We start from the raw sequence: 26306 nt of genomic DNA, 5'->3' as shown, positions 1-26306 counted from the left end.
GTGAGTCACTTACCAAAAGGTGATAACATAAGTTGGGTTGTTTAATATAATTTGAAAGGGAATTATTTCATTTATACAGTGTATTTCATTTGGTTAAGGAATTGGAATATCAATATCATAAAAAAGGGATGTGTTGTACAGTATTTGTCTCTGCCCTTACGTTCAGTAAACGTTTCGTTTGTGTTAAAGAGTTGTCTGGGGTCGTTTCTTTACTACTGGTTAAGTTTAACTTGCGTGTGGCAGAAGTATCGGTTTTTGTACTCGGTATCGGCAAGTACTCAGATCCAAGTATCGGTATCGGATCGGTTTGAAAAAATTGGTATCGTTGCATCCCTACTTTCTAGTTCAATACTATACATTTGTGTGCAACTGGAATGGACAGAGAGATGGCAGACTGTACAAGAGCAGGAAGAACAAGGTAAGCAAATGGGTGGTAGTGAGGTTAGGTAGGAAAACAGAAAATAAGTTTACATGGATGCTTTGAGTGCTTTCTAGATTTCTAGATTATGACATGAATGGTACTATGGTAAAGTATTATGGCCATCACACTATTATTTATAATTGTTTAAATAACTCGTGTCTTAAGATATTCCATCATACAGAAAATAAAAAAGCCACGTGGTTCACTTTTACATCGCAAAATGTTAGAAATATAAGCCGTTCATAACAACCTGAAAGGTTGGGAGTTTAAAATGCAAACCAATGGAAGCAGAAGTAGAAGACTATAATGTCACAGAGCACACGGTGTCTATTACTGTGTAGACATTTATAAATAAGAGCTTAATAAAGACACTTCATTTCTTAAGAAATATGCAGATGGAGTGATCTTTATCAAAAAGTGGAAGTTATGTCTGCGGCAAAACCGCTGTACACAAGAACTTCAACAATCTATAGTGTGTGAGGCTGTTTAAGTTAAGGGTGGCTTGCCCTTCTCACCCACGTGTAACAAACCATCTGTTGGGGGTCGTGGATTTGACAGGTGAATGTTTCTTATTTTAAGATAATTTTTTGTTTTACACTCTATCTAGAAGCTATTTTTGCTTGAAATAAATGTAAAATGGTTCATTTTTAGATTTACAGACTAAATAAGAAAAAAAAGTAATATATACTTGAAACAAGTCTAATCATCTCACACATGGGACTGGAAACTAGCTTGTAATGTTCAAAACAAGATGGACAAGATAATCTGGCTAAATTTAAGACAATAAATCTTGTTAAGCTACAAGAAATTTGCAGTGTTAGCATTGTGAAAGTGGGGAAACATACTCCTGGCTGAGCATAAGATTAATGCTTACAACTTAGAATCTCAGAATCTCTCTAAATGAAATTCAAAATGTTTTTTGTAAGTAAGGCTAATGTATAATTTGACTTCTAAGGCACACACACACACACACCCACACCAACAACAACAACAACAAGAACACAGAGAAGAAGAAGAGGGGGTAGTTTACTATGCATCATAAAAATGCAATCATTAATCTTCCAACTGTATCTTTCTGTTCTGACTTTAGAGTCCTTGTTTGTTTACTGAGCCGTACTTTGGGAATCATACTGTTGTGATACTGGGGAGAAAGGTGTGAGAGACTAAACCATTACACACAAAACTTCAAAACTCTAAAGAGTGTGTGAGGCTGTTAGCTGTGTTGTCCAGCAATAAACTTATCTACAATGTGTGATTTGCACTTCTGGCCCGAAAAGCAGTGGTTTAACAAATTTCACTGCAAACTTTAAAGGGAATCTGGATTTAAATAGAACATAATAGATACCTTTCTTGTTCAAAACGTTTACTGACATAGGAGCTAGGGAACTCAGGAAGTACAAGCAACAATAGTTTAAGGACACTTTCTCAAATAAAGAGGATTTCCTCATCTGCAGTTTGTAAAAAAAACGTGTGACATTAAAAACAAATCAGCAGATCCACAAATGATGGATACAGACTCTTTTCAGCTATAGAGGCAGAGGTACGCTTCATGTACTTATCAACATACAGTTCAAAGGCCTGCATTAGAGTGGATTGGTGCACACTTGGACATCTTTTATTTAGCATGGTTATACCACTGTGAATTTTGTTATATAAATATGCTCAAGAGTCTATCATATGTTTGACATCCAGCTAAAAACTTGAAAATATATATTTTTAAACCAGTAACTTTGCAATTTTAGAGGAAATGTTTTTGGACAACAAATGTGTCACATTTTTAAACATGGTCTGAATAATCAGCACTGACAGACAGACATTTATTAAGCGCAGGCTATAACAGACATGCTTACTGTGTGAAAGGACTGCGCATGTCTTGGAGCAGAGAAAAACGCTGTATTGTTGCTATTCTCTTTTGCATAAGCAACACCCGACTGTCAGAAACACTCTGTGCGGGTAGCAAAGGCTCCAACGCACGTCCAGGCATCAACCGGTTTTTCCACCGGCTGGCTGGTCCCTCAGGTTTCATGCTGGGATCTGCAGCACAACCTCGCACAGTCCCCTGGGGCATGGCAAAACTTGTAAGTCCTAGTTTGGGTCTTCACTGCTCCTAGACAATTAACAATTAAAGAAAGTGATCCAAAACTCAAAACGAAACTCAAATCAAACAGTACAGTCGGAATTGTCCATAACCATCCTCAGTTTCACAAATAAACAAAACGCTCTAGCACCTCTACGTCATTTTGGAAAGGGTTAGAGCCTTTATACATAGCATATGCCAAGCAGACTCAGTGGGAGATAAATAATATGTAGCCTTAAAATTAAACATCTACAGTTTAAAGAGACACACAGGTCAGTACCTCACTATTATCTCTAAACATTCAGATCCATAAAAACATCAGTTTCTTTAACAGAGGACGCATGAAACGAGCAAAGCTGGCAGTTCTGGCACTGGTGCATGCTCTAATTTCACAAATTGGCCTACATTTTGCAAGAAAGACAGAAAGACCACACAGTTAAAACCTGTAAAAATACTGAATTAAGGAAAAGGTGTCACGGCTGAGGAGCAGTCGTGTGGTGTATTGAGAAAAGGATCCAAAATGTGAGTGTTTATTTACAGAAGTGACAAAGTGACAAAAACAGGAAGAGCAGAGCGGGGAGTTAACAAACCTAAACTGGGGAAAACTAAGGAACTAACCAGAAACCAAATGCTCACGGGAGGCGGGGCAAAATGCACAGAGAAGGATGGCAGAGAGACGCAGAATGAACACCGGGTTACACAGAGTAGTGAAGACTGACACGGAGTAACACAGACGACGCAACAGCTTAAAAGCTGTATGGTGAAGCACTCACCAAGCCTCTTCTTGATCTCCCTTGATTCATTTTGGCCCTTTAAACAAAGAAACCAAAGTAATGTGGAGAAGGGAAGTTTTCAATGGTTTTTTTTTCGTCAACTGTCGTTTGTCCTGCACAGAGATGCTGCTGTAGATGTGTCTCTAGCCGTGTCTGGATACAATGAAAAATGCTGTAACTAAGTGCTTGTGTTGCACAGTTCTACTAAACATTCCATTTCATGCATGCTCCGCCCACATGGTCAGGAATGTCAGGTGCTGCATCACCAAATGCTGCTCCCGTTGCCTAGCAATAACAGCTGTTTACTTTTTGGGGTCTGGTTCATTATTTAATAAAGAAAACATGTCCAAGTATTGCAACCATGGTGCTGAGGCTCAGCGCATATTCTAGCCTGCTGTGTGTGTGGACAGCTAGAAATCACTGGTGGGCAACATGAGTGAGGAGAAAAGTGGAGCAGCCAAGCAGGGACCTGCAGGTTGCTGGTTTGAGTCTCTGTTCAGATGCTGGTGTCTCCTCTCTCTGAGATGTTTGCAGACAGTCCCTGATAAAAACAATAAGGATAATAAACAAACACGTGACTAAAATAACAATTATGACACTGATGTGTTTCATGTGTAGCAGGATGGCCTCTATACACCAGTCGCTGCAAGCATCCACATCAGCACACTTACTTTTCTTTAAGCAGGCGTGCTGGGGTCCTCCTAAGGAAAGTTTGAGAACTTCATTTCCTTCATGCTGGTGAACTTTTTACCAAATGTTTTCATCAAAGCTTCTCCATCACTGACAGGGATTGTTTGGGTCTTCACACTCATCTCCACGAACCCTAAAAAATGGGTCTCACTTTGCTCATATAATGCCAGGAGTGTCTCCATATTCCACAAAAGTCTATGCAGACATGTAACAGTATCCCATATTCATATAAATATTATTAATATTATAACAAAAGCTGTCACCAACACAATTGTCCCAAGTGCTTTTTTTTTTAAACAGGATTTTCAAGTAGAGGATTTCCCTATAACTTATTTTTTTTAATATTTTGTACAAAATAACAGAATAATTTCAGAAAAACACAAAATGACTGGTGTCAATATTATTTGCCCCACAAAAAAGGTTCGTTTTCGCAATGTTTCCAAGTGTGACAAACTGGAGTGAGAAGAAATTCAAAGAGAGCCACACAGTACAGAACAAGCCTGGCAGAGGCAGGAATCGAGAGAGTTCAAAGACTCTGGAAAGAAAACTAGTAAGAGATGTGTTTAAAGACTAATAAAAAATGCTAAGACACGAGTGAATAACTTAGTCAAGTCAGGAATTGTAGTCTGGAAGAAGACAATCACTAGAAGCCTGCACAGGAATGGACTGCAAGATTGCAAACCAAGAAAAACTCGACTTCTGCAAAACAGACACCTTCATACCAGACTGAAGTATAGATTAGATTAGAGATTAGATGAAACTTTATTAATCCCTCGGGTGGGTTCCTCCGGGAAATACCGTTTCCAGTAGCACAGCACCGACAGAAGTTGCATGTTACAGAGTTGGAATACCAAATAAAGGGGAATGAGAGTAAGGATATGAGCATAAATATACCATATATACACATATATAAATACAGAACATATAATAAGGTTAAATAGGAATACCAGTGGATTGCACATTTGACTGAGTCTATTGCACAGTCGAATATAAAAAAACATTGCAAATATTGCACAGTGAAAAAAAAGCACTACAGCTCAGTTGTTCCCGCCCTCCTTTGTCCTCCTGTTTCCCCTCCCTCTCCCCTCCAACGAGAAGTTAAACAGTTTGATGGCGTGTGGGACAGAGGAGTTCTTAAGCCTGTTGGTTCTTGACTTTGAGAGAAGCAACCTGTCGCTGAATAGGCTCCTCTGATTATTTACGACTGTGTGCAGAGGATGCCCAGCATTGTCCATAATTTTCAGCAGTTTCTTTAATGTCCTTTTCTCTGCCACTGTCACCCAAGTGTCCAGCTTCATGCCGACCACAGAGCCAGCCTTCCTGATTCGTTTTCCCAGCCTGGATTAGTCCTTCTTTGCTGTGCTGCTCCCCCAGCACACCATAGCATAGAACAGTACTCCAGCAACCACCGACTGATAAAACATCCTCAGGAGCTTCCTGCAGATGTTGAAGGACCTCAGCCTCCTGAGGAAGTACAGTCTGCTTTGGCCTTTTTTATACAGGTGCTGCATGTTGCATGACCAGCCCAGTTTGTTGTCCACCCACAGCCCAAGGTACTTGTACGTGTTGACCACCTCCACCTCCTCTCCATCTATCTGAACTGGCAGTGGACCTGGTCTGGACCTCCCGAAGTCCACAACCAGTTCCTTGGTCTTTGAAGTGTTGAGTTGCAGGTGGTTTGTGTGACTCCATGTGACAAAGTTCCTCACCACACTGCTGTACTCCTCTTTCTGATCATCCCAGATGCACCCCATGATGGCCGTGTCGTCTGCAAACTTCTGAATATGGCATGATTCAGAGTTATAGCAGAAGTCAGAGGTGTACAGGGTGAAGAGAAGAGGAGACATATTCCCTGTGGTGCCCCTGTGCTGCTGACTACAGTGTCAGACGTGATGTCCTTCAGCCTGACATACTGTGGTCTGTCAGTGAGGTAGTTGGAGATCCAAGCGACCAGGCAGTAAAGAACAAAACCCCAAGCTTGGTGAGAGAAGCCATCATCGCGGGACAAGACGACCGGCAGAGTCTCTTCCTGAACCCAGCACAGTCCTGGGTTTAAATACCTTTTACAGAAACAAAAGGCAGTACACAGCTGTTTTCACACCTTTGGTCTTCCTTCAAAGAAAGGTTCACATTCCCTTGCTATCTCTTACAGTGGAGAAAAGACAAAAGGCTCCACTACCTGTGGTGCCAGGCTTCCTGTGTGAATGTCCCCATTTCCTTAGCAGACCCCCACCATCTCTCTAGTTAGTGCGTTGTGTAGTTGTTGTTTTTTGTTGTGAGTGAGTGAGGGCACTAATGAATGTCACAAAGGCAGATTGCAATGTAAACACTGTCTCCAGGTGGAATACCAGAGGAGTGATACACCTCCTGTTGTCAGGCCTGCAGGGTTTATCCCTGTGGTTTTCTTCTCTGTTTTGGCCCGTCTAGGTGTGGCCAGACCATAACATAAGGGTGATCCATCCCCGTCCGACCCCAAGCAGCACATCACACAATTAATACTTTTTGACGGTGATTTATTTACAATAAGTGAATTTAGAAACAAAGGAAGAGAGCAAATTATAACTTCGGGGTGGACCTAAGGCCAAAATAACAAACAAAGGGAGCCTATCGAAGGATATATCAAACTTACCTATTCAAAAGAATTTAACCAAACGACAATGCCTTACCTCCCTAACTAACAAAAACAGGAGAAAACTGTAATCAACCAAAAAGGCAGTCCACCCCTACATGCTCCTGCATTAAACAAACATTACTAGACAGGGAACACACAGTCTGCTGGTTGGGATGGACCGAGGATGGATGACTGGCCGTCCATGGCGGTGTCTTCTTATATGCTGCCTCCTGGTCATTAGCCAATTGGTGTGATCCGTCCCCCTGGATGCACCAATCATGGAGAGGCACCTGCACACTCAGATCTGCATATTAGATAAAATTACGACAACAGTCGTAACACCCCCTTTCTGAAGAATTAACATTGCCCCCAAATGTTTAATTCAAGGAGAAAGTTCCATTTATCTAGATAAAGTATCAGCCAACACATTCTCTTTCCCTTTCTTGTAACTGATCTCCAAGTTAAAATCTTGCAGCAACAAAGACCAGCGCCTAAGTCTTTGGTTGGAGTTTCGCATTTGGGAAAGAAACACTAGTGGGCTGTGATTGGTAAACACCTGCAGAGGCAGCACACTTGACCCGACATAGACCTCAAAGTGCTGTAAAGCAAGGAGTAAGGCAAGAGCCTCTTTTTCAGTGGTGCTATAATGGGTTTGGTGTCTGTTAAACTTCTTTGAAAAGTAACAGATGGGATGATCTACACCTTGGTCATCTTCCTGTAAAAGAACAGCGGCACACGAGCTGGCATCAAATTCTAGTTTAAAAGGGGGCTCAAAATTCGGCGCAGCTAGCACTGGTGCGCTGCACAACAATGCTTTGGCAGACTCGAATGCCACCTGACACGATGGAGACCAAATAAAAGGCTTCAAAGGGGTAACAAGATCAGTTAGCGGACTAACCACATCAGAAAAAAAATGTCCGTCTGCGGGACAGGAAAATCAACAATGGCCTGTACTTTCGCAGCAACAGGGCGCACCTGCCCCTGTCCAACCTGTTTCCCTAAATAAGTAATGGTGGCTTTACCAAACTCACACTTAGAGAGGTTTAATGTGAGAGAAGATTCACAGAAACATCTGAACACCTCAGAGAGCGTTTCCAGATGTTCTGACCACGTCGGAGAATAAACGACAATGTCATCCAAGTATGCCTCACAGTTTTTCACTCCAAACAATACCTTCTGCATCAGACGTTGAAATGTTGCAGGTGCGTTTCGCAGCCTGAAGGGCATTACAGTGTATTGGAGGAAATGATCTGGAGTTACAAAAGTAGAGACTTCAGAAGCTCTGGGTATTAACGGGACTTGCCAGTACCCTTTTACAGGTCTAATTTAGTAACAAATGTAGCCGAGCCAAAAGGATCAAGACAGTCCACCATTCTTGGGAGCGGAAAAGAATCAGGTTTTGTGACTGCATTAACCTTTCTGAAATCAATACAGAAACGTGGGGTGTTATCTGGTTTGGGCACCAAAATACAGGGTGAACTCCACGCACTGATATTGGGCTCAGCTAACCCATGTTTAACCAGGTATTCAACTTCCTGTTGCATTAAAATCCGCTTGGTTGGATTTACTCTGTAAGCGTGTTGTTTTATTGGCTTATCAACTTCCACAACGATATCATGAAACAGCACAGATGTTTGCCGAGGATGGTCAGAAAAAAGCAACAAATTAGATTCAATCAGATCGATGATATCTTTGCGGGCAGAATCTGACAGATGCGACAGAAAAGAATCTAAGTTTTCTAACACTTCTGAGTTTCTCAAACGGGCCACAGGCAAACAACCGCTCTTCTCAATCAAGTCATCAGATGATATAATGGTGGTGCCGAACGCACAGAGACAGGCGCAATGGGAGAGGTTTTGTCACCTGTTGCGTCCTCTCTGGAAACATAGCGTTTAAGCATGTTAATGTGGCAAACCCTCAGTTTTCTCTTTCGGTCAGGAGTTCATTACATAGCTAGTGTCACTCATCTTTTTGACCACCTCATAGGGACCAGAAAACTGAGGATGGAGGCAAGACCCAACTAAAGAAAGCAACACCAGAACTTTTTCACCAGGAGCAAAATTTCGGACCACCGACTTTTTGTCATACCGGGCTTTCATGTTACCTTGCATTTTTTCCAGGTTTTCACGGGCCAGTTGACATCCATGGAAAAGACGCTCTTTAAAACTGCAAACATAATGTAACACATTATGTTCGGCTTGATGCGACTCTGACAACCATTTTTCCTTAAGCAGTTGCAGGGCACCGCGCACAGTGTGTCCAAAACCTATGGGATTCCTGAGTGGTTTCTCTGACAGCGAACAGCAAAAGTGGAAGTCCCTCATCCCAGTCTTTACCTGACTCAAGGCAGTACTTGCGCAGCATGGTTTTTAGGGTTTGATGAAACCGTTCCACCGCACCTTGACTCTCTGGATGATAAGGGCTGGATGTTTGATGTTAGATTTTTAACTCCTTCAAAACCTGGGCAAACACTTTTGACATAAAGTTTGTTCCCTGATCAGTTTGAACAACGCTGGGTAAACCAAAAGTTGAAAAGAATTTTGTGAGGGCTTTCACAACGTTCTTTGCCTTTAATGTGCGTAATGGGATTGCCTCTGGAAAACGAGTGGCGGCGCACATTACCGTTAATATGTACTGATGGCCTGATTTGGTTTTGGGCAACGGGTCCACACAGTCCAACAGAACTCTCTCAAACGGCTCACCGAGCGCTGGAATTGGGTGAAGAGGTGCTGGTGGAATCGGTTTATTTGGCTTTCCCACTACCTGGCATGTATGACACGACCGACAATATTTCACCACATCTGATTTTAGTCCAGGCCAAAAGAAGTTACGTAGCACACGGTGATACGTCTTTTTGACACCAAGATGTCCAGCCAAGCTGGCATCATGCGCAAGACTGAGAATCTGAAGTCTATATTTCTTGGGCACCAGAACCTGATTTACTCTATGTAAATCAGTTGAGTCAGGAGACCAAGATCTCAACAGCACACCATTCTCAATGAAATATTTTACTGGAGCTTTAGATCCCTCTCTGCCCACAACAGAGGAAAAACAAGGCACCAGCGAAGGACCACGCTGCTGTGCTTTGATTAACATTTCCCTAGTCACACTCAAGCTCTGATTAATCCTCGTGCTCCCCTTCGGGGCAGCTCCGGACCCCGGGGGTCCCAGAGTACCCCCCACCCTCAGTAGAGACGGATGAACGAAAAATGAAAAACACACAGCGCGATCATTCGGGGTCGTTGAGTGCCCCAGAGTGATTGTAATGGGTTCATCAGGGGATCGGGAAAGAAAATGTAGCACTTGGCGGCAACGCATAGAAGCTGCTGCGACAGTGTGGGGTCAATGATACCCCAGTATATGAAAATGAAGCATAATAATAATAATAATAATAATAATAATAATAATAATAATAATAATAAAACAACAAACAGACGCTTCTGAGTTTTCTTTTATTTTAACAACCGATATATGGAGCAACTACCTCTTCTTCTCTCCCCCTCTCTCCTGTTGCTTCTTCAATCATGAAACTGATCAATGATCGGCTGATCGGCTTTTCTGTCGCGAGTCCGTCTCTCTTGTTTGTTTATCGCCCACTTTGCACCAGAAAGAGGAAACCAGCGGATAAACAACAGCAGCACGTTTAAGCTTAATAAGCTGTTGTTAGAATTTATTTAATATTACTTTCTAGACCAGGATCCTTTTCTACGTAGCTGACAGCTGGTAACGGTGCAGGAGCGGTTCCAGCAAAGTTTGCCAGGGGGCCAAGTAGGGCATTAACAGGGAAAGGGGGGCACAAAGAAATACTTTTCTTTCTTATTCTCATTTAACCCTCTGGGGTCGCCGGACGCGCCGGCGCGTCAAAATCACATGACCAATTTAAGACGACACAGCTACAAGATGCAGCGAGTCAGAGTCTCCATTCCAACTTGGGTCGAAAGTGTGGACTTCAAACTATATACCAGTTTTTGAATTGTGTCGATGGGCCACGTAAAGCCAGAGTTATGATAAAAAATACACGCGATGTTTTTTTCAGAAACAAAACAGTGGTGTTTACAGCGGGAAGAACGGTAAAAACTGTGTTTTCTACAAACAGCGCTAGCAAACACTCTCCGCTTCCGAGTGAAAAAAGAAAAAGAAAAAACACCCCTTTCCTATTGGTGTTACAGTTTACCATGTCAGCCAATCAAAAAAATGATATGGCAACATGTGACATTTGGTTGCTTAGGGAGAAGGGGAAGTTTTTAGGAGTGACACCCACGACGGAAAGCGGGCGAGCGAAAGAAAGAGAGAGAGCGAGTTTTCATATGTGAGACATTAGTGATGTTTAGCGTGTTTGGAGGCTATAGTTAGTTTGTTGTGTAGTTATTGTTTTGCATTGTGTGTCAGTTAGACTGCTGAATTTCATATTTTCTCCAAAAAAAGCCGTCAAAGGTGGATTCCAGTATAAACACTGTTCCCACGTGGAAAACAGGACTGATGCACCTCCTGCAGTCAGACCTGCAGGGTTTAGGCCTGTGGTGTTCTCCTCTGTCTTATACTGAACAAAAACTACATTTTTTGGACTGGCACAAATAATTTGTGTGCCTTCTTATTTGATGCAGCACACCTGATTGTTCTGTAAATAGATTTAAATGGTTATATAAAAAACGCCTGAGGCCTTGGCTGCATTTTTAGGTAAATAGTACCATATAACTTTGTTGTTTGCAAAACTTGTGCATAATTTTTAGAAATGTACAATTTCTATTTGCATTTCAAGTTATGAAAATGATTCGTTAAACATGTTTGTGGGTTTTACAGTAAAAAATATAACTTTTTTCCACTCGGATTTTGAATTTTTTGTCTGAACTTAGATCAACTGTGCTAATATAGTATACCAAAATGAAAAAATAACTCAAATTTCAGATATTTGAGGTTGTGCTGAAAATAATGATACCAAACAAGGCAAGAAAAACACATTTTAAAGGTGAAATATAGAGGTAAAATCAAAAGTAGTCAAAAACGGCCAATTATACCCTGGAGCCCAGAGGGTTAAAATGTCTAGAAAATAATTATCTGAATCTTACAACCAAAGTTATATTCTGATGTAAAATGTATAGAAGTCCATTAATGTATATAGTAACTATTATTCTAATAGTTAGTAGGCTATAGTATTTTTTTCTTTTGGAAGGTACCATCTCTGCAGTCTGCAATGCTGTTAAAGAAAGATGTTGTATCTATTTAATAATTGTAGAAAAATAATTCATTTCTGTGCATTTGTTTTACACATGCATTAAATTAAAGTCAATTACATGGATTAAGCATCATGAGGCAGAGGGTGGGGGGTGGTTCCCTATACGGTCTTTAAGTGATGACGTGACGAATCCTGCTTCCAGGCCCAAAGTAGCCTGCATTTAATAAGGCTGTTGTGTTTTTAACATGATGTAATGCTTTGTATCTTGTTGTATTTAATCTCAACAAGTCCCTAAAAACAGTCAGTGATCACTGTCGGCTTCTCTTGGTTTTTATTACAGCTAATCATTTTAAAGCTCAGTTTTTAAACCCTTAAGATGTAACTACAGCCCAGCCCATGGAGCAGTATATTAATGACTAACCTTGTATTGTGGATGGATTATCTCGGTGGTTCTCCTGACTGACGTTTACAGCATCCTGCCATGCGATTGCACTTGCCCCTAACCATTGGGAACCCTCACATGAACTTTTATCGAGTGGAAAAAAGTCCTCCGTTCGTTAGCATTCATCCTCCAGCTTTACTGTTTATGCTATGTTAACAAAGCTTTGTCGCACTAGCGATCACGTAGCACATCGTTATATACCAGCTAGCCCAACTTCAGTAACCCTACAAATGTCACTGCTGTTTACTTTCCTATCTTCATTTATGTTGTGTGAAGAGTAGAAATATTTTACTGCTATTATTTGCTGCTATTTCTATAATCATCATTACCATTTCATTATTAATAGTGATGTTGCATCCAGATGCATTCAGATGTTCAAATATATTGGTATTATATTAGTCTTTATTACAAGTCCAGTAAGAACCACTTTAAACTGTTGAGTTGAATCTATAATTTTAAATGCTTTTCAATGCTCCTATAATCTTAAATGTTTCTGTGTAGACTGCAGGGACAGGAAATATACTCTGTGTAAAGACAGGAAGTTACATGTTTTTGAAGTTGCATGCTTCTGCAGAAGTGAAACCGAAAGCACAGTCTCAGTGCAAATAATTCTGAGGAGCAGTTTGGATGATGCTATTATCATCTTTGATGCATTTATATTTCTGATTAAGCTTTGATTATGCTTTAAGTAGTTGTATTAGATTGAAACATTTGTTTTATATATTTTACATGTAAGTCAAGATTATTACACACATACACACACATAGTTTCAGTTGTGTACGGGCTGGCCTTCTGTCGAGTGGAAAGGTTATGAAGTGAAGGGTGAAATAAAGGACAGCACACACACACCCACACACACACAGTATTAGACTCCTTTATATAGGTAAGAGTTTAATTATGTTTTGCTTGCAACTGCAAAGTTGTGCCTGCATGAGTGACAGTTTGTGCAGAACGTGGACCTGATGTTCCAGAAGATAAGCCTGGGCAGGATGGTGACAGGAAGCACCTGGGTTCGAGCCGAAGACAATGTTCTTTTTTAAACTGTGTTCAAAGTTAACTGAACGTTTGTGGTTTTGGATTGACGTATGCTGTATTGAGTCTGCTTGGCAACAGAAGGGGGGGGAGCAGTATCACCCCCAACCCTTTAAAGTCTTTGTTCTGACTATTGTAAGTTAGTTCAACCCTGAAATCTGAACAGTGTTGGACTCCGCATGTGTGTACACTAAAATCTTCGTCTAATTGCACCCGGAGAATCAGTGGTTATTATTTTGGATTCCTCCTCAATATTAGAACCTTAACAGTTGGAAGTGATACCAAAGCTGTACGTTTTAATTTGTTTCATAAATCCCTCAGTCAGAACATGGTATATTATATTTAGATGGAAGCTAGCGAGCTAACTCCCTGCTAACTTCTAACTCCGTTAAATATCATAAATTCTATTTTCATGGATGCCTGGATGTTAAATTTAATTGTTACACCTGGTAGAGCAGCCACACTGACCATTTTATTACAGATGAAAGAATTTAGACAGTTTTTCAACTCTCAGTAATGCTGCAGTGATCATTTGACTTAGGGACCTGCAGCGGAGTTTGGGCCCACACATGGCTAATGACGTCAGACTGAAAGACCGGATGTTTTTTTGCTGGGAGTTGGCAACTCTATTAGTTACATTGTTTAATATTTCCCCTAAGTACTCTTTAAAATACCAGAATAGGGAGGCTGTTGTAAGTTTAAGTTTATTAGATTGATCCGTATTGCTGAACTATGAAATATTTTGGGTGCAGTGTATTTTTTGCATACAGGCAGTAGCGGTTTTTGATACGGCCGACACGGGCGGTTGCCCGGGGCGGCATCGTGGTGGGGGGTGGTATCACGGGCATCGGCAAAAAAAACCCAAAACAAAACAAAACAAAAAAATGCTGCCCCGACATCAGCCAGCGCATATTGGGAAAGTCGTAGGCACCGATAGGTTTTCTATCGCCCATTTGCTGGGAGTAAGGGCGCCCTCCGTTTGCGAGGTGCGCCTGCTGCTTGCGGCACAGGGAGGAGAGGGCGGGGCGGCGGGGGATTCTCTGGCTGGCTGGAGCAGCATCTAATAACCAACTCGCAAAATAAAACAAAATGAAAACAAAACAACAAACACGAAAACACCAGACATTATGATACAGACTTATAATCTGCACCGATGTTTTTTCAAAATTCTATACGCGAAAAGTGAGCGCGAGAGCCCTCGGTGCGCCTGCTCTCTGCTGAAGTCAAAGTAAACTTAGTACAGTATATAGAGAGACGAGACGACGAGGCTCCAGTTACAGCAGTGCAAGTAAACAAACAATAAATATAAGAAGAGTAAGAAAATAAATATACACTTTAGGACCAGGGGTAAAGGGATCAATAACAATTTAAAATTCATAATTTACAGTTTGATGATTTAAAGTCTCACACACTATCTGTCGAAAGGGGAGGGGCCGGCTGCTTCCAAATAGAGCGCATTTCATTCATAATGTTGTAAATCCAAGCCCATTATGTATTCATGATTTGAATCCTGGGTTGTGTGAAATCCCAGAAATAAACCATAGACAAAGTGAATCTGTGAACTAAGGTGTAGGTCTGTTAGGTTATGTCGTGGTGATCCTCGAGTTGGGGGATGGGTGTTTATACTGGAGTGCAAAATTAAAACCAGGAAGATGGACAAGAAAAGTTCAAAGCCATCAGGTGCTCAGTTTAGAAAAAACAGAAAAGAGGAGAAGGAGAAACGAGCAAAAGATACAGGTAAGCAGATGTGTCATTGGATAATGGCAGGTCATCCTGAAACAATCAGAATCAGAATATTTTATTAATCCCTAAGGAAATTATGTGAGTTACAGTTGCTCCAAGAAGAAATCAAGGTTCAAGGTTCTTTATTTGTCACATGCATAGTTATACAAGTATAACACACAGTGAAATGTATCCTGACACGATCCTCGACATGTGCAAAAACATGGGGGGGGGGGGGTAGAGGAATAGCATTATAAATATATATATAGTATATACATTGGGTGAATGTGCAGTAGAAGCAGCAGCAGGTGAATTCTGTACATTAATATGAATAGACATCTGACTATTTTACAGAATGGACAATATAAACATATTTAAAGTTAAAGGAAGTTAAAGGAATTGAGTGTCTGGAGGAGAGTCTCAGTCAATTATAGATGATGTGAGATGGCGTGTGTGTGTGTGTGTGGGGCGGGGGGGTGGGTGGGTGTTGGTTTAGGGTCCGGATGGCTTGAGGATAGAAGCTCTTCTTGAGTCTCTCTGTCCTTGCCCGGATGATGCGGAACCTTCTACCAGATTGTAGAAGTGGTAAAAATGGTAAAAATAGTAACAGTAACAGACTAAACTCCAAACAATACATTATGTTACAGATTTTAATATTAATTAGTCATTGTCAATTGTTGATTTGTCCTTTCTCATTGTATGACGAATTATGATAGCTGTTTGGTAGCCGTTTGCATACAATGCATACTCTCTCTCTCTTCATATGTGTGTGTGTGTGTGTGTTTCTCTGGCGAAATTCAGTATGGTTCCGACAACAGTTTTATGTTAATGTATAATCCTTAATATGTTTTATGTGCGTGTGTGTGTGTGTGGGGGGGGGGGGGGGGCAGAGACACTCTCTTAGAAGAGATCCTTGAACTTAAGGTTTTTATTTCCTTGTTAGATCACCGTATTAAATATTGTATGAATGGGTGACCTGAGGAAAAAAAGTGAATACATATTGTTTCTGCATTCAAGGTTGGCCTGAATAATTCAAAATGCGATGTGCTAACTTGAATTTTAACTTAAAGGAGAGGATGTGTTTGTCTTTGAGGAGGAGGAGCTGATGCAAACTATGCTCTCTACCATGTTTGAAGACATTATGCAAAATATAAGACAGGGAATACATGATTAACCACCACTGTACACGGAGCAGAGACAAATCGTCTTGACAATGAATCATCCTGAATTCATGGTTGTTTTTCCTTCTCATTTCAATTCACTGGGCTAGTAAGGAAAGTGCAGCCGTTTTACTAACATTGTTGTGAAAGTGAAATGATATACTTTGAAAACGGTCACTAATTATTCTTGTTTGTCTGTAGGTACTGAGAGTCAAACACTGACTGAGTCTGAATCAGTGGTTAAAAGGCCTGGAGACTCCCACAGACTGACCTGTACATACTCAGGGTTTAGCAGTGATATTCATGTTGGTTGGATCAGACAGGCTGCTGGAAAAGGACTGGAATGGATTGCCTTCATCTAGGTTGACAGTAGTGGCAGCTTCTACTCTGAGTCAGTCAGAGGCCGGTTTACTTTTTTCAGTAACGAGTAATCTAACTAATTACTATTTCTATCGTTACAACGTCATTACCATTACTAACAAGAAAATGCGGTTGCGTTACTATTTTTCAACATACAGACGGTTGAAGCTGTGTTCAGCTTACCGCACGTTATATCAGTTGGACAGAAGTAGCTGTCTACGTTAGTAATCTGGGTGCTGCAGCTTTAAGCAGCTGCATGCGTTCCTCCCGGACAGCAATCACTTTCTGGCAGATAATCACTTTTTCACACAACCCCTGGAGCTAAGGGGGCAAAACAATCGCATGAGCACTGCTGTTTGACGGAGAAAGAACAAACATGACCACTTCAAGATGACAAAGCAACAAGGTGATATATACCGGTTTTTAAATTGTGTTGATAGGCCACGTAAAACTCACTGCTTATCACCAAAAAAACTAAACAAAAAACAGCCCTTTCGTGTTGGTGGAAAAATGCACAAAACAGTCTTTTTTTTAAAGTAACGCAATCGTTACTTTTCAAGTAATTAATTACTTTTAGAATCTTGTAACTCAGTTACTAACTCAGTTACTTTTTTGAAGAAGTAACTAGTAACTATAATTAATTACTTTTTCAAAGTAACTTGCCCAACACTGATGTTAGCCTGAAAGCAAAGCAAAGTTCTCACAGACTGTTATATTTACCCAGGAAAAAATGTTGTTAGACCTCAATAAATTCTCCCTGTTCTCTAAAACATTTATTAATGATTAATCATCAGTTTATTAATGTCAGACTATTTACACCATTTCAACAGATATGTAGTTCAAGATCAGGTAGACATTGTGTAATAACAGACACACTTATGGTGAAATTCCTTACCTCGGTCATAGTTAGCCAGGGCCATGTGTGAAGGTACAGAATATGAACAGTATGTCAGTATTGGAATAATCCTTTATTTCTCCCTGTGGAGACAATACAAAACCATGATTTTTTTTTCTTTCTTTTTTTTGTCTCCTCTACTTATCTGACTTCAGAGAAGATGACAGAGAGTTAGGGACATAGCCTACCTACACTTCAGCAGTATGAACTAGAGATGGACCAATCCGATATTACATATCGGTATTGGTCCGATACTGACCTAAATTACTGGATCGGATATCTGCGAGAAATAAAAAATGTATTCCGACCCATTAAATATCAAAAAAGCACCTCACAAAACTTGCGACATGGCGTAACTCGGCTCATAACCGTAGCACGTCGGAGCAGTGTGCGTCACGAGCGGCTGCCTGTATTTGTAGCCTCTCTACCAAACCAGCATTTCATCTCCGAGGAAGTTATCCCAGAGAGAAGTAAAGCAAGTGTGTAAGTTCATCTCTGAATGTTTGTAAAGCATTCCCACGTTAAGCTTAACAACCGATATATGGAGCGACTGCCTCTCTCTCTCCCTCACCTTCCTGCTGCTACTTCAATCGTGAAACTGATCAATGATCAGCTGATCGGCTTTTCTGTCGCGAGTCTCTCTTCTTTGTTTTTGGTCCACTTTGCACCAGAAAGAGGAAACCAGCGGCTGAACAACAGCAGCACGTTTAAGCTTGATAAGCTGTTGTTAGAATTTATTTAATATTACTTTGTAGACCAGGATCCTTTTCTACGTAGCTGACGGCTGGTAACTGTGCAGGGGCGGATCTAGCAAAGTTTAGCCAGGGGGGCCGATAGGGCATTAACAGGGAAAAGGGGGCACAAAGACATACTTTTCTTTCTTATTCTCATTTAAAATGTCTAGCTTTTAATAAATAATTATCCGAATCTTACACCCAAAGTTTTAATCTGATGTAAAATCTATAGAAGTCCATTACTGTACATAGTAACTGTTAAGTCTAATATACCCTAGTAAGCTATAGTACTTTTTCCTTTGGGAAAGTACCATCTGTGAATTCTGCAATTCTGTTGAAGAAAGATGTTGAATCTATTTAATTAATCTTGAAAAATAATTTATTTCTGTGCATTTTTTTTCACCCTGCATCAAATTAAAGTTGATTACATCGATTAAGCATCATGAGGTGGAGGGTGGGGGGTGGTTCCCTATTTTTTTTTTTTGCTGGGAGTTTGCAACCCTATTAGTAAGGTTGCTTAATATTTCTGCTAAGTACTCTTTAAAATACCAGAATAGGGAGGATGGAGTAGGTTTAAGTTTATTAGATTGATCAGTGTTGCTGAACTATGAAATATTTTGGGTGCAGTGTATTTTTTACATACAGGTATAACAGAATAGCTTCAGTGTTGTTGTTTATTTAAACTTGAGTATGAACTTATACAAAATGCAGCAAGATATTTAAAAAACAGTTTTATTGATTAAAAAACACACTATATCGGATTCATATCGGTATCGGCAGATATCCAAATTTATGATATCAGTATCGGACATTAAAAAGTGGTATCGTGCCATCTCTAGTATGAACTACAGGACAGGACCACTGCTGTTAACAATCTGCTGGGCAGGTGAAAATATTCATAGACCCTGATATTACACAGAATGTATTTGTATCACCAGACTATCTATTCATCCAAACTATCTAAAGTGGGATTTGATGCTCTTGACAGGTGTTGATGGTCAGGCTCTGAGAGAATCTGAAAAAGTCATTAATAAAAGGCCTGGAGAATCCCACAGACACACTCAGACATTCAGAGAGTACCCTATGTCCTGGGTCAGACTGGCTCCTTGAAAAGGACCTGAGTGAATCTCCTTTATCCAGAGACTGACAGAAAACAGACATCAAGAGCTGATCAAGAAACCCTAAGTGTCTGTTTACAACATGAGCTCTCAGACCACTGATCAATTGAAGATAATATTTCTAAGAAAAAATAGTCCTGCACTGCTTAAAAGATCCATGCTACATATTTTCTGAAATCAAGTTTTTTTTAATAAGAAAAAAATCTAATTCAGTCATACTGTATGACTTGAATACACAGGATTTAGTTTTATGACATCCAGTGATTTTTTCCTGCTTCCTTTTAGGAGAGGTGACTTTCACGGGCGATCGTGGCTCAAGAGTTGGCAGTTCGCCTTGTAATCGGAAGGTTGCCGGCTCGAGTCCTGGCTCCGACAGTCTCGGTCGTTGTGTCCTTGCGCAAGACACTTCATCCCTTGCCTACTGGTGGCGCCAGTGTCCAGCAGCCTCGCCTCTATCAGTGCGCCCCAGGGCGGCTGTGGCTACAACGTAGCTTGTCATCACCAGTATGTAGAGCTGGGCGATAGAACGATAACGATATGTATTGCGAAATAACTTTTTCTCGATAGAAAAATTTAACTATTGCAATAGGCCTCATCTCTCTTGCGCTCTTAAAAAAAAAAAGAACAGCCAATCCAAATTAAGTAGCGTTACCAAACCAGTCACAGCCGCAGCGTCACGTCACGTGACTTGTTATGTACAGCACAAGTGCCAAGCCGCACATCTGTATTTGTTTGGGAAGCAGCCAGCCGCCGTGCCGCCCGGGTAATGGAGGAAATGAGTGTGCCGACTGGAGAAAAATCAACCGAGAGCGTGACCGAAGGTTATCGAAGAGATAACAGATGATGGTTCCAATGCCGGAGAGCTTGTCGAACGGAAAGGCCATAGAAGTTCCGTAGTGTGAAGGTATTTCGGCTATTTCAAGTCTGACAAAAAACAGAGTAGCGTGCACTGTAAATTGTCCCGAAAGCAAGTCTCGAAATACAATAAAGCGGTGCATGCTCAATCTCTGACTGAAAGCGCTAATTCGTCATTCGGTTTTTGTCAGACTAAAGTAACTGTTAAAACTGTTTGAAAAGCTAAGCTATACAACAAGGAGAGATTGAGAATTTCCTTTTAGTTCTCAGTTTATTTGATATTGACAAAAGTTAGTCAATTTTGTCTGTTCTTCTGTAAAACAAACTAAGATTTATTTTTAGAATTAATATTTTGTTTCTAAGTGGAATTGACAATTTAGTAGTCTGTTTTGTTTGTTCTATTTTGAAACTTAAACGCTTTAGCGGCTGCCCTTTGTGTAGTTTGCAATATTTGCCTTTATTTATCTGAAAAAGTCTCATGTTCCTTAAGTACATCTACCCTGTTGAACTTATTATGGTTCAAGCAGTTTGAACTGGTGGTTTTCTTTCACGAATCCTTACAGCACTTCAGTGGTACAGTGTTTGTAACAAGGTTTAACACCTGAATCCCCCTTGCCCTGTTTTTCAATATGTGTCATCAAATTCTTTAGTCATGAACGTCAAGTCCCTTTTTCTCTCAAAACTATGAAGTTTCTCACTGTGATAGTCATAAAAACCTGTAGTTTCCTGTGTGCCCAGGTGCCACTGTTTCAACCTTTTCCTTCACCATTTCACCACATTGGTAGGAAAATGTACCATGTGAGTTCTCCTGCTTCTTTCAGGTTTAACTTTTGTCCCAAAACACTCAGGGGTAACGGAAAGCTTCAATCTAACTTCTCAGTGTGGGTTTGTTGGAAGCAAAAGCAACTGATTATCATATATCAGGCACTGAGAGCTTTCACTTGATGTATTTTTTAGACTTTTGCACAGGAAATCTTCAAATGATCTTAGTTAATGTACTTTAACATTTTGTTTATTTTATTTACAGGACATTTAAAAAATGAAAATACTGCAAATGTACATATATTTTACACACAAGTGCTGCAGTAGAAATAGTGGATCCAGATAATGCACACAAATACTATCAGCACGCACAAAAAATTGCTCCACAAAAATCAGAGCACAGCAGCCAGTCCAACATAAATTTTGGGTCATATACCTATTATAGCAGTCAGAACAACACACTGCTTTATAAGCAAAGTGGCGACTGAGCTGCTAAATGCTTCAATCTGCTCGTTAGTATTTACACAAACCTTGTGCTACTTTCTTTGAATACTTCTGAGTTTGAGATCTTTCCTAAAAAAACAGATGGATACAATATTGGACCTGTCGTATGAAACAAGTCTGCACTGTATGTCTCAATATTTGAATTTATGTATAATAAAGTAAAAAGAGACTAAATCAAAAAAACTTAACCTTTTCTGTTTTTTCAAATTTTCACTTTGAGAAAGATTGGTATTTGTCAGTGAGGAGGAGTCAACGCAAATCTCTTTCTTTCACTGGATTTATATATGTTGAAGAGTAAATGTTGGAACTCAATCGAATAGACACACTTTTGACTGGACAACAACTTTCACGACTTTAACAATGATCAGATCTGTTTATTTAGTTATTTTACAGATACTATTTTGTTTCTTGGCTGGTAACAAAATGTATTTTGTTAAACACTGATTCAGTCTTAACCAGTGGTTTAAAGGGCTGGAGAATCCCACACACTGACCTGTACATACTCAGGGTTCAGCAGTGATTATGCTCCTTCTTGGATCAGACAGGCTGCAGGAAAAGGACTGGAGTGGATTGCCTTGATCTGGAGTGACAGTAGTGGCATCTACTACTCTGAGTCAGTCAGAGGCCATTTTATCATTTCCAGAGACAACAGCAGAAAGCAGGTGTATCTGCAGATGAACAGCTTGACGACTGAGGATTCAGCTGTTTATTATTGTGCTCGAAGGCCACAGTGACAAAAGAGGAAGAAACTGTACAAAAACTCAGCCAAGTCAGAATTTGCTTTCTACCATTTAAAGCATGTCCAGCAAATTAAAAACAACAACAACAAAAAACAATCAAACATTTTCATCAAGAACTTTGAACATGAAATACTGTGTATTTAAATTTTTAAGTATAAATATTAAAATTCACCTTGTATAATTGTGCTAAAACTTTTTAATGAATAATAAAAAAATACTTTGAGTTAGTCTTTCAAAACTTTCTTTTCTCTGTTTTGTGGAGTACACAAAATAAACTTTCTTCCAGACTAACATAAAGACTTTTTATTTAATACACTTGGTTGCAACAGAAGGAGAGAAGCTCCCTGTAGAAAACTGTAGCTCTGCTGCTGGATGCTGTGAGTCTCATTGAACACAAGCAGTGACAGCATGGACACTACACACTGTTACTTGTATTAGAACTGTGTTCAGCATGACCTGAACAAAACACAAAAAGTGATATCATGAAATCACCAGAGGGGGAGCTCTAAGACCATGAATGAATTGTAGATTATTTTTATGAAATCATATTATATGACTTTTAGTGTCTTTTGTGTTCATGATATTGTCAGTTTAAATTATGCCCTATGAATTAAAACGTGTCAAAACGAGGAGGAGACAATGCAAAACTGCTTTCTTCACTGTCTTCACATATGTCGCAGCACAAAACACAAAGACTCAACTTAGCAGACTGAACAACAACAACAACTGTTACAATGATCAGACCTTTTTATTTAATATTTTTTCTCTTTCTGTTTTATTTCTTGGGTGGTAAGGACAAACTAATTAATTGGACAAATAAAATTATGTGAGGAAAATTTGATTACACTAATGAACTCTTAACACTTTTAGGTACTGAGGGTCAAACACTAACTGAGTCTGAATCAGTGATTAAAAGGCCTGGAGACTCCCACAGACTGACCTGTGCAGACTGACGCAGATGAACAGCCTGACAGCAGAGGATTCTGCTGTTTATTATTGTGCTCGAAGGCCACAGTGACACAAGAGGAAAAACTGCTGTACAAAAACTCAGCTTTTGCTTTCTACCATGCAAAGCATGTCCAGCACATTAAAAACAACAACAACAAAAAAAAAACCAATCAAACAGCTTCATCAAGAACTTTGAACTTGAAATACTGTGTATTTAAATTTTAAAGTGTAAATATTAAAATTCACCTTGTATAATTGTGTTAAAAGTTTTTAATGAATAATAAAGAAATACTTTGAGTTAGTCTTTCAAAACCTTCTTTTCTGTAGTTTATAGAGTACACTAAAAATAAACTTCCTTCCAGACTAACATAGAGACTTTATTTAATACACTTGGTTGCAACAGAAGGAGAGAAGCTCCCTGTAGAAAACTGTAGCTCTGCTGCTGCTGGATGCTGTGAGTCTCATTGAACACAAACACTGACAGCATGGACACTACACACAATTACTTGTATTAGAACTGTGTTCAGCATGACCTGAAGAAAACACACACAAAAAGTGCCTGAACAGTTATACCATGAAACCACCAGAGGGGGAGCTCTAAGACCATGAATGAATTGTAGATTGTTTTTATGAAGTCATATTATGTGACTTTTAGTGTCTTTTGTGTTCATGATATCGTCAGTTTAAATTATGCCCCATGAATTAAAACGTTATAGCATGAAACCACCCAAAAGAGGAGGAGACAATGCAAAACTGCTAATGTCACTTCATATATACCGCAGCACAAAACACAAAGACTCAACATATACTCTGCAGACTGAATAGCAACAACAACAACTGTTACAATGATTAGACCTTTTTATTTAATATTTTTCCTTTTTCTGTTTTATTTCTTGGCTGGTAAGTACAAACTAATTAATTGGAAAAATAAAACTATGTGAGGAAAATGTGATTACACTAATGAACTCTTAACACTTTTAGGTACTGAAGGTCAAACACTGACTGAGTCTGAATCAGTGGTCAAAAGGCCTGGAGACTCCCACAGACTGACCTGTACATACTCAGGGTTCAGCAGTGATATTGTTGCAGCTTGGGTCAGACAGGCTGCTGGAAAATATCTAGAATGGATTGCTTTGATCTACAGTAGTAGTAGCATCTACTACTCTCAGTCATTCAGAGGCCGGTTTACCATCTCCAGAGACAACAGCAGAAAGCAAGTGTATCTGCAGATGAACAGCTTGACAGCAGAGGATTCTGCTGTTTATTATTGTGCCAAAGAGCTACAGTGACACAAGAGGAAGAAACGCTGTACAAAAACCCATCAGACTAAGTCAAACACTGATTTCAGGGTTTTTTTCCCCAAAATTACAGAAAATACATTTAACTCAATCCTCACACTCAGAAATGCAATAAAGCTGGTTTTGTGAAGCATTTGTGTTGTATAGTTGTTGTTTTTTTTGGTGGATGTTTACATATAAATATTGTTATCTGCCGTGTCTGAATTGAGAGTTGAAGGACTTTTTGTTTTTAAGAAAAATAAATCCAACACTATATTTGTTTTTAAATAATATTTCCTTTTAATTGTACTAAAATTGTTTCTTACTACTTATAGTAAATGCCACAGTGTGATCTGTTTTCTCTTATAATCTGTCAGCATCCATCTGTATGCAAATCAAACTTCCTCACAGGCTCATATAACGTCTGATATCATGCTGTCAGTCACAGAACAAGATGAGACACTCCCATCAGATCATCTTGAGCACCAACATGTTCTCTGTAGCTCTGCTGCTGCTGCTGGATCCTGTGAGTCTCACTGAACAGAAACACTATGACCACAGCACACTGATTCTTACTGTTACTACATTCAACATGTTTTCTCCACAGGTGTGAAGTGTGAACAGCTGACACAGCCAGCCTCTGTGATTGTGCAGCCAGGTCAGCGTCTGACCATCACCTGTCAGGTCTCTTATTCTCTTGGCTACTCGACAGCTTGGATCAGACAGCCTGCAGGGAAAGGACTGGAGTGGATTGGGATGAAATACACTGGGAACTCTCACTATAAAGATTCACTAAAGAGCAAGTTCAGCATTGACTTGGACACTTCAAGCAAGACAGTGACTTTAAACGGACAGAATATGCAGCCTGAAGACTCTGCTGTGTATTACTGTGCCCGATACCACAGTAACACAAAACATCAGCAAACCTGAACAAATTGAAGAGAGTCTTTACTCAAAAAAATTAATAAATGGGGAAATTCCTTAGTGGATCACAATTCTTGATTGAGGTAGTCGTAGCAAGAAATTAAGCTCACGGCAGTTCAGCACCAGTTTACCATATCCAAAGGAAATGACAGAAAGCAGCTGTATCTGCAGATGAGCAGCTTGACATCAGAGGACTCTGGTGTTTAGTAACAATGAAGACATCACTCTGATGAGTTTCTCCCACAGAAACAACTTTTGGGGATTTCCTTACCTGGATGATTGAGCATTCATCAAGACATCAATAATAAATGTTTCAGTGAACAGGGAGAATCTATTTAGGTTTAACAGCACTTGTTTAGGATAAATATAACAGTCAGTGAGAAAGTTTGCTTTGCTTACATACTAACACTGGCCAATTTCAAATTTTAAATTTTAAAACTGGCAGTTGTAAAAATGTTTTGGTGTATACAAAAGAAAATTATAATTCACAACATTAGTTCAGAGATTGTTATTATATAACATAGAGAAAAATGAGCACACACAAGATACAATATTTAATGATATGAGGTCCTGATAATCCTGTATTATTTCTTTCTTTTGGTGCGTTGAGGTGGTTCGGGCATGTGACAAGGATGCCTCCTGGGCGCCTCCTGGGTGAGGTGTTCCGGGCATGTCCCACCGGGAGGAGGCCCCGGGGCAGACCCAGGACACGCTGGAGAGATTATATCTCTCGGCTGGCCTGGGAACGCCTTGGTATTCCCCCGGATAAGCTGGAGGAGGTGGCTGGGGAGAGGGAGGTCTGGGCTTCTCTGCTTAGGCTGCTGCCCCCGCGACCCGGCCTCGGATAAAGCGGATGAAGATGGATGGATGGTGCGCTGATCTTTAAGAATTTTTCAAAGTGAACTGCAGAAAGCAAACTGAGCATTGTTTTGTTTTTCTGACTTGGTTTGATGTGCTGAGTTTTTGTACAGTGTTTCTTCCTCTTGTGTCACTGTGACTCTCGAGCACAATAATAAACAGCTGAATCCTCAGTTGTCAGGCTGTTCATCTGCAGATACACCTGCTTTCTGCTGTTGTCTCTGGAGATG

General features: G+C 40.1%; 1 long non-coding RNA gene across 1 annotated transcript in view; it reads left to right on the top strand.

Annotated features, from left to right (window-relative positions):
* The window catches only part of LOC109202023 (uncharacterized), a 31140-nt gene extending 5330 nt beyond the window's left edge, over positions 1–25810 (top strand). Inside the window, exons 3-4 of the long non-coding RNA XR_003219767.1 lie at positions 24737–24820; positions 24902–25810. This is a non-coding gene — a long non-coding RNA (uncharacterized LOC109202023). The remainder of the gene's footprint in view (positions 1–24736; positions 24821–24901) is intronic.
* The last annotated feature ends 496 nt before the right edge of the window (positions 25811–26306 follow it).

This window comes from Oreochromis niloticus, linkage group LG4 (assembly GCF_001858045.2).
Source record: "Oreochromis niloticus isolate F11D_XX linkage group LG4, O_niloticus_UMD_NMBU, whole genome shotgun sequence".
In the NCBI taxonomy this organism is placed as follows: domain Eukaryota; kingdom Metazoa; phylum Chordata; class Actinopteri; order Cichliformes; family Cichlidae; genus Oreochromis; species Oreochromis niloticus.
The sequence above is the reverse complement of the archived record's forward strand: the minus strand, read 5'-3'. Positions and strand labels throughout refer to the sequence as shown.